At 48.5% G+C, this 6231-nt stretch overlaps 1 long non-coding RNA gene across 1 annotated transcript; it reads left to right on the forward strand.

The window, feature by feature from the left end:
- The first annotated feature begins 131 nt into the window (after positions 1–131).
- On the forward strand, positions 132–3736 carry LOC110308140. Its single transcript, XR_002379524.1, has 3 exons — positions 132–258; positions 1783–2207; positions 2655–3736. It is a non-coding gene; the product is annotated as an uncharacterized LOC110308140 (long non-coding RNA).
- Positions 3737–6231: the final 2495 nt, after the last annotated feature.

Consider the following 6231-nt stretch of genomic DNA (forward strand, 5'->3'; position numbering starts at 1 on the left):
CTGCTGGGTAAGAGTGTCCCCAGTGTACTTCTGGGCACCCCAAGGTAGGGATGTGCCAGCCGAGTCAGCAGGGCACTTAATCTGTGCTGATAGCGCCACTGAAAGTGATGTTACTTCCATGCTAGGTCTGCTCCCGGTAGAGGATGTGTTTCTGAAGTCTCATCTTCGCAGCATCTGCCCAAGTGAAGAGAAAGGGGTACCAGGTAGCTGAGCACATCCTCCCTCCATAGCATCCTCAGAGGATTTCAATTGACACTGGTGGGTCTATTTCAGTGGCTGCATGTTAATGGCTCTATGTTCAGTGGCTTGGTTCTAATCTTCAAGAAGATCCCTTGTTCAGTGGTTGGTACCCAAGCCCATGGCCACAAGGTTCAGGATGGAGCCACCTTCTTTAGGTGTGGGCCAAATGCAGTTCTCAAGGGTAAAGGCAGATGGCTGACTTTATTTGTTTCTCCTGTTCTCTGCAAGGACCATCCTCCCTCCCCGTGTGCAGAGGATGGCAGTGTCCAGGGGCCATAAACTTTACACACGTTCTCCGTGCAGCCCCTTGGCTTGCTCCCTGGGAGCAGAGACTTCGGCGAGGGGTGGCTCCCCAAGCCCTGCACACTTAGATTTCCTCGCCTTGCCACTGGATGCCAATGTGGTCACCAGCAGCTGCTGGGTATCGATCGGGCTGCCCACACTCTTTGTTCCAGTGTAGTCCTCTGTGTGTGTGTGGTCTACAAGTGTGGTCCTCTGTGCTAGGCAGCAGGTCTTCACTATGAATTTCACTCTCCAGACCATTGTGGAGCACTGAGTCATACCAAAGGGAGTGGCCAAATCATCTTCCCACCTCAGGATTGGGGCGACATCATGGGCCTCACTGGATCCCTTGTCCCGGGAAAAGAACAAGTTTGGTCAGCCAGGCATGTAGCCCCAGCCATGCAGTCGTTTGTGATTCCAGGCTGGGTTTGGAGTTCACATTTTAACTCCAGAGTTCCACCATGGTCTCGTTTTGTTTTGTTTTGTTCTCAGCTCTGCTGGCTCTGATATGTCTGGCATTGAAACTCTCTTCACTCACTCTGCCTCAGCTGGACATGTGTAAGGGAGATTGAGAGTGAGAGGCAGAGGAAAGCGGTGGGAGACCATTTCTGACCATCTGCTTCCAGAGCCCGCTGCTAGGAAAACTGCAGGGCCAGTGGGGTCGCGCCCAAGCCTGGAGTGAGAGGCGCTGCTTGGTGTCTCTACCCAGCGGAGGTCACAAAGGAAGGAGACAGGCTCTGTACTTGCCTCTCTTTAGTCTCTGACCACACCCGTGGAAATGAACACACTGTTCTCTACAGAGGCTACAGTCTTGGTTCCTGGGGAACATAGGACTTTGTGTCAAGCTATTCATTTGCTTGGAATGCATTTTTTTTTAACAGCTGCTTGGCCAAACCTTGCTACCTGTAGTTAGGTCTGCCTTGAGCTGGCAGCCTGCATTGCTGCTCAGTGCTAGTTTCATAGGGCCATCCAAGTTCACCCACTATGGAGACTGGACAATGGGTTTCCTGGGGGCTCTGGAACATGACCCAGTCTGGCAGGGGCCTACGAGGACAGGATGTGTTGTGGAGGGGAACCAGACCATTTTCATCCCGAATTCCAGTTACTATGGCCTCTCCCCTCCTCGATAAGATCTGGGAGAAAGAGGATCCCCTTGGGCAGCATAGCCTGGCAGCTTGCTGTTGAAACCTCTCCCCTTTGGCTCTTTTGCATTCTCCAAGAGCAGAAAGGTTAACCAATGTCTCTTTTTTTTCCATACAGCTTCTCCAGAAAACCTTGAAAGGGTTTAAGAATGTGTCCCCAGCGGATCCCTGCAAGGTCAATGTAGAACTGGCCCTGGATGGAGTCACTCGGGGAAGGGCAGTGTTTCTCCATCTCGTCCCAGGTCACTGCTGATGTGAAGGAGAGGAACTTGGGAGCATCCACGTGAACAATCTCTCTTTGGCCTTAAAGGGCTGCGTTGCCCTGAAAGAGCCACAGCTCAGGGAGGCTGCTCTTGAGATCACAAGTTCTAACCGAACATAGAAACCCCGTTCTGTAGCTGTCGCATGATGTTTAGTGGCTACCTGGATGGCTTAGAAGACACTGTAATCGAACTCCAAGGGCTCTCAAGTCTATGAATGTAAAGACACACCACGCAGATGATGATACATACAGAGATGAGAAAGATTTAATACCCTCAGCAGGTTAGGAATCAATTAAGCCACTATCCCCCTCTGAGGAGAGCATGGGAACTTTACTCGGGGAGCTTATAGTCCTGGATGAGTAGCCATTCATAAGCATGCTTGGCAAAGGAGGGCATCACCTTCATGGCCATGCACAGTTTAAGGTAATGGAACACACGCTTCGATTTAAGTGATGTTGAGAGTCTCCCACAAAAGTGCCCACCTTGCTTCGTGGCCAACAGCACCACTGTTGGTACTTGGTGTTATGCAGCTGCCTGTGGGCACAAGACTCACAGGGAGTCAAAACCACTGGTGAGCTTTGTCCACATGACTCACTGAAGCCAGGAGCAAAATGTTGCTAAGATATGTCAAAAAGAGTATGGTGAAAGAGTATCCAGAATTTCAGTTTGTGTCTGTCCCTTCTACCTTCAGACTCTGTCTCCTCATTTCTTTCTATTGTTCTGGCAGGGATAAAGACAGTTCTGGAAACTCCTTGTGTGTGATGGCTGCGGTTACCCTGAACAAATCTCACCCCCCAAGAAGAGGTGACGTCAGAGGTGGTGCCCAGCTCGCAGCTCCAAGGCTCCCTCCTGATAGAGCCTGCGTCTTCAGAGATGCATCAGTGACGCTGCTGATGCACGAGAGTGCATGGCTGTTTCCATGTACTGCTTCGCCGAGTTCTGCAAGGATCTGCCTCCCCACTTGCAGAGCACAGAGGTGTCCAGGTGGCACTAACTGCCCCCACCCCTCCTCCAGGCTTTTTTCTGCTGTTACAGGACGCCCAGGCCCTGTGCTTGTTGGCATTTGTTCTGTCAGGCTTCAAGCTTTTTCCCTTGGAAGCCTTTTAAGAGCCAAACCCTCACCATTTGCTGAATAAAACTTTCCCAGGGTTAAAACACTCTTTGTGCTAGGGAATAAAGACAAAATAAAGGGTTCAGGTCCTCTGTGGGGCCACCCGGTTACACTCAACTGCTGCTGCATGCACACAGCTCAGAGTGGCCCTTCTCACAGTGTCCTCCCATGTTGTCTTCCCCCATAGCCTAATGAGGAATGGCTACAGATTCACCCGCAGAGCACATAAATCTTTGTTGTACCTTTGGAAGTGCACATGAGCGGGTCATCAGGTAGACCTGTGCCGATAGGTGTGCTGTGCAGGTCACCTCGGGATTAGACAGGTTAGAGATTGCTTCACAGACAGAAACCGCCAAACATTGGGGGCAAAATTACTCTTCTGTGGTCACAAACTGAAAACCTCTGAATTTGTACATTTTTAGATGGGTGACTGGCATACTTGTCTCCTTGGAGGAAGGCATTATGTGGCCTATTTCTCCAAATAGCCAGAGGAGGAGACTTCAAGTAGTAGAAATGCAGAGATGATTGGACTGCTAAACTGCCTGTAACCAGGCCCAGGCCCAGGTTTTCAGCTTTCATGGACTGTCACCCAAGTTTGGGTGGGTCTTCTGGTGGGAAACATGCCTTTTTTTTCCCCTTAAAGTCATTGCTGTACCTTGTATGTAACACCACGTCAATATTCCTGGCAGTGACCCCAATAAAACTTCATTGCCTCACCAAAGAAAACGTGTGTATAATCATGTATTCATTACCTTGGTCTCTCACAGACTGCCTTTCTGGGGTGAACAAATGTTTTTGTGTTGTGTCTCCTTGGGGAAAGGTCCATCACATGACACTTAACAAGGACTTGAGAGGAGTTAGAGAGGATCTAATAGTGCCACGCCCTAGGCAAAGCATATTCAGACCACACTGCCTCTCTGCAAAATAGTTGACTAAACAGCTGATACAAGTGCTGATGTCTTTATGTCTTTCTATGCTCTGCTAGGCTTTTTTTTTTTTTTATTCCTTTAGCTGCTGAGTCTCGATGCTCATCGGTATTCACATGGAATGGTCATCAGTAGACCTTCATAGTACATCCCCAAGGTCTCCTTTACAGCATCCACTGTTTGTCATGGGATGATGGCCCTAGACCTCTCGCTCTGTTATCCAGCATCCCTCTGTCAAAAGCATTCATTATGTAGATGATGTAATGCTGTCCTCTTGAGTGTTTTACAGACTGAGCACAGCAGCTAAAGGACACGTGGTGCACCTGGGGGAACAAAGACAGGAGATGAATCCACCACACGATGCAAGGCTAGGCACAGCTGTATAACTTGGGAGAGTTATAGACACACCAGAGAGACACACTTGGAGGTGGCTGACAAAGTCACTGATAAGAACTCTACAGCAGCCAAAGTCTGTAAATGCGAAGGAGCTGCAGGTGTTCTTGGGGCTCCAGGGTTTGGGGAGGATTTTCACACCCTACCTTGCTTAGCTGCTCATCTGTATAGCTTGATAAAGTCCAAATGGAGTTGGGAGCTCAAAAGCTCAAGAGGCTGTTGAGCAGACAGCCATCACCCCTTCTGTCCCTGCATCTTAGAAGTCACCAGAAGCGCAGAAGGACTAGAGCAGAAACAACCTGAGGAAACAGTTCCAACAGGATGTTGGTCTCAGGTATGGGAAGGGGCAGAAGCTTGGTATAGAGTACTAGAACAGCAGTGACTACCTGTAGATAAAGCATTACATCTGGAAGAACTCATCATCACTGGCTCCCATCCCAGTCGCAGAAAAAGAGCTTATGCAATCATGGGTTAGACTGAAAACCTTCTAGCCAAGCCTCTCAGGGGTGGCACAGAATCAAATCTTACAAAGGTTGTACACAGATTTATGGCAACGTGCTGTAGGGTGTGTGAGCCCTGCTGCCATTGCCATGTAGGCTGTACTGAGGACTTTCAAGCCACTGAGCCTCTTCCAATAATTGAACCAACAGTTAAGCCATATTAAAGGTTAGAAGGGACACCACCCATCCCTGTAGATGCCTGGCACATAGATTGTGGGAGTAAGAACAGCAAACATGTCACTTGCTGTCAGCTTCAAATTGTCACAAAACCAGTACCCACCTACCCTGCCCCCCCCCCCAAGGATGGAATAGAACACTCATAACCTCTGGTGAAGCTGTAGCGAACAAGGTACTTGTTGTGGCTTAGGGTCCCAGTTTTTAGCCATATATGAGCATCTATAACACTTGACTTAGGGACCAGACTCAGGGAGCTTTGTGAAAGAGGGGCTTGGGAAAAACTGAAGTGCAGAGGAGGGGATGGACAGGTGGTAGCGCTTTCTTCCTAAATACAACATCCTCTCTAAATTGAAACATGCCCATGGGGTAGGCAGGGAAGGCCCAGAGCCTCAGGAGGTAAATAAATGATCAGGTGACAGAGAAAATAGAAACTTGAACTCTTCTTGAAGGCCTCCAACAGAAATACAAGAAGAACTAAGCAATTGATGGGAGAAGGGCCTCTATCATACTGTGAGAAAAAAATAGATATTCCAACTGTGGAGCTCCCTGCAAGCCATGCACAGAGCTCCAGGGCTGCTGCTGTCCTGGGCCATCACCCAGGCTGAGGTAGGCTTTCCAGTAATGAAGATCAGGATTTTTGTTTGTTTTCCAAGTTGTTCCCTGCTCCGTGTCAGAAACCTCTCACCCATACTTCTGTTAGTAACCCCAATAAAATCTCATTGGCTTACCAAGTTAAATATAGGGGTACTTACTATTTTGGTCTGACATAGGTGGAGTAGTAGGTGTGTGTGTGTGTGTGTGTGTGTGTGTGTGTACTGGTTAGTTTTAACTATCAAGTAGATACAACCTAAAATAATCTTGAACGAGTCTTAATGAAGAATCATCTAAATTAAGCTGGCTTCTGAGTATGTCTTTTAGGGGTTGTCTTGCTAGTGAATGAAGGAAGACCTAGCCTGTTATGGGCAGCACCATTCCCTAGGAATGGGGTCTTGAACAATATAAGAGAGGAGTAAACTAGCTGAAAGCAAGCAAGCAAGGAGCCCTGGTTTTACTTTCTCTCTGCTCTTTACTCTTGGTTTGAGTTCCTGTCCTGATTTCCTCACATTAGTAAACTATAACCTGGAATTGTAAGCCAAGTCAATCCTCTCTTCCCTGAGTTCTTTTTGGTTGGGTTATCTGTGACGTATGGGTATGCAT

The sequence above is a fragment of the Mus caroli genome, chromosome 13, assembly GCF_900094665.2.
Source record: "Mus caroli chromosome 13, CAROLI_EIJ_v1.1, whole genome shotgun sequence".
Lineage (NCBI taxonomy): Eukaryota > Metazoa > Chordata > Mammalia > Rodentia > Muridae > Mus > Mus caroli.